Consider the following 8,451-nt stretch of genomic DNA (forward strand, 5'->3'; position numbering starts at 1 on the left):
CATCTTACACATGTATGTTATAGTACCTACGACACAAGTCATCTCCCAACTCTCCATATTGAAAAGGTTCACAGCTTCCATTACATAAATTAAACACTACAGTTTGGAAGAATAGAATAGTAAGTTTTCATCAAATGGAGTTTTACATTCTATTCAAGGATTGAGGACCGTTCTGGCCTTTTTGGAACAATCTGACAATGCCTCGGCCACATCTCTAAAATCTGCTCAGTACTGATACAGTGGCCACTAGGGCCATGGTCCTTCGGAAGTTCTTGACTCTAGATTTCACCTTAATCAATAGAGGAGTAGTGTGTGCTCTTATTGACAGTGAATATGCTATTGATATTCTTGTCAATTAGAACTTGTCTAGGATTTGCATATTCACATTCAAATAGAAACTACCACATTTCAGCAGTGGGAGAGAAGGAGCTGAGTTACATGGGCTGGTAGCCTTTCAGAAAATTGTGGGGCCGGGCGCGGTGGCTCAAGCCTGTAATCCCAGCACTTTGGGAGGCCGAGACGGGCGGATCACGAGGTCAGGAGATCGAGACCATCCTGGCTAACACGGTGAAACCCTGTCTCTACTAAAAATACAAAAAACTAGCCGGGCGAGGTGGCGGGCACCTGTAGTCCCAGCTACTCTGGAGGCTGAGGCAGGAGAATGGCGTAAACCCGAGAGGCGGAGCTTGCAGTGAGCTGAGATCCGGCCACTGTACTCCAGCCCGGGTGACAGAGCAAGACTCTGCCTCAAAAAAAAAAAAAAAAAAGAAAATTGTGTAAGGCATATTAGCAATATTGTGGACTATGATAAGCCTGTATATAGCGGTAATACTGATAAAATGTTGTATATATTGTAGTCTTAAAGGAATGCATCAAAAATTTTATTGTGTAAGTATTGAAACTGTACATTATGTATTTAAGAGAAAGCAAATTTGAGGCTCAAGTAATAAGAGATCATATGCAGATTTAGGTCTTCTAGCAACAAAAATGGAAGACTAGAGAAAAAAATGCTATAACTTCTTGATTTCACTGTTAGTAGGTAATATCCTGATGTCTTTTCTCCATAATTGCAAGTACATTCAATCTCCACAGGCTGTTTTTATAAAAAATGCCAATTAATTTGTGTCCTTGTAATTAACTAAGGATCTATCTTAATAGATAGATCACTACAATAAAAGTGATGTACCATCTGCCCCACAGCAACAGAAGGATTTTGCTTTGTATCATAAATCAAGTTCAAAGAATATTCTTTGGTAAGATGTTAAACTGCAAACTTTTTTTTTTTTTTTTTTTTTTTTTTTTTGAGACACAGTCTCACTCTGTAGCCCAGGCTGGAGTACAGTGGCATGATCTCAGCTCACTGCAACCTCTGCCTTCTGGGTTCAAGCAATTCTTTTGCCTCAGCCCCCCAAGCATCTGGGATTACAGACGTGCACCACCATGCCTGACGAATTTTTGCATTTTTAGTAGAGACAGGGTTTCACCATTCACCATGTTGGCCAGGCTGATCTCAATCCCCCGACCTCAGGTGATCCACCCATCTCAGCCTCCCAAAGTGCTCCTCAGGTGATCCACCCATCTCAGCCTCCCAGATTACAGGCCTTAGCCACCGTGCCTAGCCATTAACTTGCAAACTTTCACGAGAGTTACCCATCTTGTTCTCTTTGTGAGACAGATATTCATGTGAATTTGAGTTAATGTTATCTATGCTTTGTCGTCTATTAATGTAAAGTTTTCCAGGAAGTATTATTTGACCAGAGTCATTGTGAAACACATATCAGAAATTATTATTATGTCCTTCGAAAATAACCTCCAACATAATCCGTACTTTTGATTATTTTTCTTACTGGATACATTTTCTTACTTGATAAATTGTAGTTCTGGACGTAATGTTGAGTTGAAGATGCAATGCGGTAGCTTCTTTTAGGATCATCTCTGTATTTCTAAAGTATAAAAATATTTGTCATATTTCTTTATCAGTACAGAAAAGAATTATTGCCAGCTTGACTCTACTGGCACATAATTTGACAATGTGTTCTTCATTTAATTTAGATTTTAGCAAAATCTAGAAGATAGGAATCCTGGCAATTGGGGTTATTTACCTCTAGGGCATTTTCAAGCTAAAAGGAGGAGTGGTTCTTTTGACAGTTGTAATGTAAAAGGGGTACAAAAGTTGGAGTCCAGGTCCCACTAAGGGAAATGTCCTATTAGCACAATCCCCACCCCTCCCCCCACACACACACTTTTATCTAAATGACAGTACCCCAACTGTAGGGAGAACTAAAAGAAAAGCAGCCCTTCCTCAGACTGCAGCCCAGCTTCCAGTGATTTGGAAGTCTAGTCTCTGAAATCGGATTGAGGTCGGCCAAGATGACAGTGCTCATAGGGACCTGATCAAAACACACGAAAATATTTTCTGGGGAGAGGTATCTCCTAGGGCTCAAATTGTGTGAACGATCTTTCAAATAAAATGTCCAACACACACTCTTGTGTACCCAAGCACATGAGGTGACAAGACAACATGAAGACTGAAAGAAATCGTAAGTAATAGACCTAGATCTGTAGGGGTTCTGAATATTGGAACTAACAGATCTAAATATTAAAATGACTATGTTTACTATAGCCAAGTAAACAAATCTAAGATAGAAAATACAGTTGAAAACTGTACAGAAATAACATACACACTTTTTTAAAAAGTACCCAGAAATATTTGAACATTAAAAAATATAACTGAAACTAAGAATTTAGCAGTTAGGTTTGACATCAGATTTAAAGGGGAATTACTATAAGAGCGGAGAGAAAAAAAAAACAGAATGAAGCATGGAGAGACAGATAAAAATTACATAAGAGAGAATAATAAACCCAGAGGATGTGATGAAGGAAAAAAACGAACATGTATTTCACTGGAGTTCCAGAAAAAAAAAAAAGGAAAGAGGAAGTGGGTCAGAATAAGTATTTGAGGAGCTTATAGCTGAAAAATTTCCAAACTGACTAAAAACATTGTCATAGCCCAGATCCTCTAAAAAGCAGAGCTTGAGGCAAAAACTTACATGTTTACTTTACTGGTAAGTGTATTCCCACAAGCACAAGAGTGGGGTAAAATGATGTGAGATAGAGAAGGATGCAGTACAGATATAGCATGTGTTATACTAATGTGGGCATACACTCATTGCAAGTCTGTTACCTCTTCTTGCAACCCATCATCAGAAAAGGGATGTGAGCCACTGTTACTTCAACAATCTGGTTCTGAGGAGGAAGGGAGAAAAAACTGTCCAGGAGTTTTCCTCTCCCATTGGGTAGAACCCACTACATGGCATGATACCTCCCACACTTCAAGGTTGTGTACACGTGAGCACCGAGTGCCTCAGCCCACTGGGAAAGTCCCAGGGCAGGACATGAAAGCACATAGCAAGTGTGTGAGATAAGCCACAGGTTGCGCTCAAGTGTGACAAGGATCAGAGAACAGCCACCACAGAGGGCAGATATGAATCTGTGTCAATAAGGTTAGCGCATAGATCTGGGGTAACACAAAAGTAAATCTTGTACAGACATCAGTCCAACCAATTCCAGAAGCCCTACAAGCCCAAAGCAGGATAGGAAAAGGTTTTCACCTAGGCACATTGGAGTAAAACGGCTGAAAATCCAAGGAAGACAGAAACTCTTAAAAAGCAGCGAGGGGGCGGGGCACGGTGGCCCACATCTGCAATCCCAGCACTTTGGGAGGCCGAGGAGGGCGGATCACGAGGTCAGGAGATCGAGACCATCCTGGCTAACACAGTGAAACCCCGTCTCTACTAAAAATACAAAAAAAAATTAGCCGGGCGTGGTGGTGGGTACCTGTAGTCCCAGCTACTTGGGAGGCTGAGGCAGGAGAATGGCATGAACCCGGGAGGCGGAGCTTGCAGTGAGCCAAGATCGCGCCACTGCACTCCAGCCTGGGCAACAGAGTGAGACTCCGTCTCAAAAAAAAAAAAAAAAAAAAGCAACCAGAAAGCAACCAGGGAAGGAGAGCGGGCAGAGGAGGAGTTGCACAGCGCACGCGCGGTATATGTGGCTGGGGAATTCGTGTGACCGTCAGGGTGGAAGCAGGTCTGAGAGGCTCCAGCAGAAGAAAACATAGCTGCCAAAATGTTTGAGTCCATCGACAAGTTTGGCCTGGCCTTAGCTGTTGAAGGAGGCGTGGTAAACTCTGCCTTATATATAACATGGATGCTGGGCACAGAGCTGTCGTCTTTGACCGATTCCGTGGAATACAGGCCATTGAGGTAGGGAAAGGGACTCACTTTCTCACCCCATGGTTACAGAAACCAGTGATCTTTGACTGCCGTTCTCAACCACGTAACGTGCCAGTCATCACTGGTAGCAAAGATTTACAGAATGTCAACATCACACTGCGCATCATCTTCCGGCCCGTGGCTAGCCAGCTTCCTCGCATCTTCACCCGCATCGGAGAGGACCATGATGAGCGTGTGCCGCCGTCCATCACGACCGAGATCCTCAAGTCAGTGGTGGCTCGCTTTGAAGGTGGAGAACTGATTACCCAGAGAGAGAGCTGATCTCCAGGCAGCTGAGTGATGATCTTACGGAGCGAGCAGCCACCTTTGGGCTCATTCTGGACGACGCGTCCTTGACACATCTGACCCTCGGGAAGGAGTTCATAGGTGGAAGCCAAACGGATGGCTCAGCAGGAAGCAGAGAGGGCCAGATTTGTGGTGGAAAAGGCTGAGCAGCAGAAAAAGGCAGCCATCACCTCTGCTGAGGGCGACTCCAAGGCCGTTGAGCTGATCACCAACTCACTGGCCACCGCAGGGGACGCCCTGATCGAGCTGGGCAAGCTGGAAGCTGCAGAGGACATCGCCTACCAGTTTTTACACTCTCGGAACATCACCTACCTGCCGGCGGGGCAGTCTGTCCCCTGCAGCTGCCCCAATGAAGGCCCACCCTGCTTGCACTCAGTGGGCCAACTGGGCCACAGCCTGGATGATTCGATTATTTATTTATTTATTTATTTTGAGAGGGAGTCTCACTCTGTCCCCCAGGCTGGAGTGCAGTGGCACAATCTTGGCTCACTGCAACCTCCACCTTCCAGGTTCAAGAGATTCTCCTGCCTTAGCCTCCTGAGTAGCTGGGACTATAGGCCCGCACCATCACACCCGGCTAATTTTTTGTATTTTTACAGAGGGGGTTTCTCCATCTTGGCCAGGCTGATCTTGAACTCCTGACCTCATGGTCCACCTGCCTTGGCCTCCTAAAGTGCCGGGATTACAGGCATGAGCCACCGTGCTCTGCCATCCCGATGATTCTTAACACTGCCTTCCTTCTGCCCCTACCTCCAAAATCACTGTGAAATTTCATAATTGGCTTAAAGTGAAGGAAATAAAGGCAAAATCACTTCAGATCTCTAATTAGTCTAAAACAATAAAGGCAGCCGGAGGAAAAAAGACAGATCATCCTAAAAGGAACAACAACTGAAATGATAGCTTACTTCTCAGTAGAAGCAATGGAAGCCAGAAGACAATAACATGGCATTTTCAATATACTGAAGGAAAATAGCTGCCATAGTGACTTAGCAAACATCTACAGATATTGAAAATACTCTTTAGGAATGAAGGAGAAATAAATATTTTTTCAAGAAAAAGTAGAGTGAGAATTCATCCCCAGCAAGCCCATACTACAAGTATTAAAAGGTGTTCAGGTAAAAGGAAAATGAGCCCGTGCAGAAGGCCAGAAACAGAGGAAGAAACACGAAGCAATAAAAATAATAATTATGCTAGGGTCTTCGTTCATTTGTGCCGCTGTAACAGAATATCTCAGACTGGGTAATTTATAAAGAACAGAAATTTATTTCCTCAAAATTCTTGTGGCTGAGAAGTTCAAGATCAAGGGGCTGAGAGCCTTCATGCTGCGCCCTCACATGGCAGAAGATGGAAGAGCAAGAGAGAGTGAACCTACTCCCACCAACCCATTAATCCATTCACCTACCTCTTCTCCAAAAGCCCCACTTCCCAAGACTGTTGAATTGAGGATGCAGTTTTCTTTTTTTTTTTTTTTTGAGGCGGAGTCTCGCTCTGTCGCCCGGACTGGAGTGCAGTGGCCGGATCTCAGCTCACTGCAAGCTCTGCCTCCCGGGTTTATGCCATTCTCCTGCCTCAGCCTCCGGAGTAGCTGGGACTACAGGCGCCCGCCACCTCGCCCGGCTAGTTTTTTTGTATTTTTAATAGAGACGGGGTTTCACCGTGTTAGCCAGGATGATCTCGATCTCCTGACCTCGTGATCCGCCCGTCTCGGCCTCCCAAAGTGCTAGGATTACAGGCTTGAGCCACCGTGCCCGGCCTGAGGATGCAGTTTTCAACACAAATTATCAGGGACACATTAGAGCATAGCAACTAGTAACTCTAAATAAATTGTTAACTATATAAAACAAAAATAATGTATTGTGCAGTTTAAAATATTTATAGATATAAGACCACAACGGTATATAATTTGGGAGGGAGGTGTATGGAGTTACAGGGCTTAAAAGCCTCCTACTGGGAAAGGGTAAAAATACCAGTTGACATTAGACTTTGTCAAGTCTAATGCTTGCTAAAAATCTGCATGCTATAGTCTCTAAGCAACCACCAAAGGAAGAGTAAAAGTTGTATAATGTCCTAGCAAATAGAGATTAAAAGTAGAATTGTTAAAAATATCAATTATCGGCTGGGCATAGTGATTCACATCCGTAATCCCAGCACTTTGGGAGGCCGAGGTGGGCCGATCACTTGAGGCCAGGAGTTCGAGAGCAGCCTGGCCAACATGGTGAAATCCCATCTCTACTAAAAATACAAAAATTAGCTAGGTGTGATGGCAGGCGCCTGTAGTCTCAGCTACTTGGGAGGCTGAGGCAGGAGAATCACTTGATCACACCACCACACTCCAGCCTGGCCAGCAAAGCGAGACTCTGCCAAAAAATAAAAAATAAAGGAAAGAAAAGAAAAAAGAGAAATATAAAAGAGACAAGAATGGAGAGACAAAGGAGCATAGAAGAGGCAGAACAAGTATACATCACATAATAATTTGGTAGATGTAAAACCAAATATGTCAATAATTATAGCAAACGTAAAGCAACTAAATGCTACCATTAAAACACAAAGAATGACAGGCTAGTTTAAAAAAATAAACCCCATGGAAAGAAAGTTTAGATTTCATCTCCTCCAAGTTATCTGTAAAACAAAACTATCTATAGCCCATCAGATTTGGTTTGAATTTATAAACCATAGCAATCTCACTTATCACTATATCCTAATTCAGATAATTTTGTTTAGATGGGGTCTCACTATGTTGCCCAGGCTAGACTCAAATTCCTGGGCTCAATCAATACCACTTCAGCCTCCCAAGAAGCTGCCACTGCACCTGGCTTCAGGTAATTCTTTTCTTTTTTCTTTTTTCAGGTAATTCTTTTCTTTTCCTTTGTCTTCAAATGTTAAAGAATCCCTTCATTACTGAGCCAAAAAAAAATTATCTTAGACATACTTTATTGAGACATAGACAATGTCTCTCTCTCTCATTTCATATGACAGTCCATCAGATATAGGAATATGGATACCAATTTTTCTATTTATATATCCCTAGTTTAAAAAAATAATTTTTACATAATCTTCACCATATTTTCATATCATTTATGAAAACAGCTCCTTGTACAGTTGGCCCATTGATCCAGCTTGTTAAATTATTTTCAGACTTTGCTTAAGTGAACCATCATATTGTCACTTTCTTCCATTTCATATCATAGGGAAGTGATACAAAGAGCATGCTTTCTATATTTTCATCTTATTCATTGATAAAAACATTGAATAGAACATATCTGATGACTGTGCTTCAGATCAGGCTTTGAACTTTTTCTAAATTGACTTTGATCCACGAATCATTCTGAAGGTATAAGCAGTTTTAAACATTAATAAATTTGCCTGTGTAGCCAGTTCACATTCCTCCAACTTGTCCATGAGAGGCCTTGAGACGTCTTGAGTTGGCATAAAAGTCCTTGTTAGATGCCTTGCTTAAATTCAAATACCTGGCTGGGCACGGTAGCTCATGCCTGTAACCCCAGCACTTTGGGAAGCCAGGGCAGGTCTCTCAAAAATAAATAAATAAATAAATTCAAATACCTTGGGTCTGCTTCTCAAACTAGATGTGACAATCTCGGAAGCGAGCGCACATCTCCCTTCCATTTGCTTATGGACACAGAAAGTCAACTATAAACAATATGCAAGTCTGCAGACTTAGGTTAGAAAAAGTATGATAATCCAGTACCTCATCCATCTGCGGGCACCGAAGCTGCTAAACATCACTTTTTCTTTTTTGAGATGGAGTCTCGCTCTGTTACCCAGGCTGGAGTGCAATGGCGCAGTCTTGGCTCACTACAACCTCTGTCTCCCAGGTTCAAGCAATTCTCCTACCTCCGTCTCCCAGGTTCAA

The 8,451-nt window shown here is 42.8% G+C and overlaps 1 pseudogene; it reads left to right on the top strand.

Moving 5' to 3' along the window:
• The first annotated feature begins 254 nt into the window (after positions 1–254).
• LOC111554163 lies at positions 255–7,463 on the top strand (annotated as a pseudogene).
• Positions 7,464–8,451: the final 988 nt, after the last annotated feature.

The sequence above is a fragment of the Piliocolobus tephrosceles genome, chromosome 14 (genome assembly GCF_002776525.5).
Source record: "Piliocolobus tephrosceles isolate RC106 chromosome 14, ASM277652v3, whole genome shotgun sequence".
NCBI lineage: Eukaryota > Metazoa > Chordata > Mammalia > Primates > Cercopithecidae > Piliocolobus > Piliocolobus tephrosceles.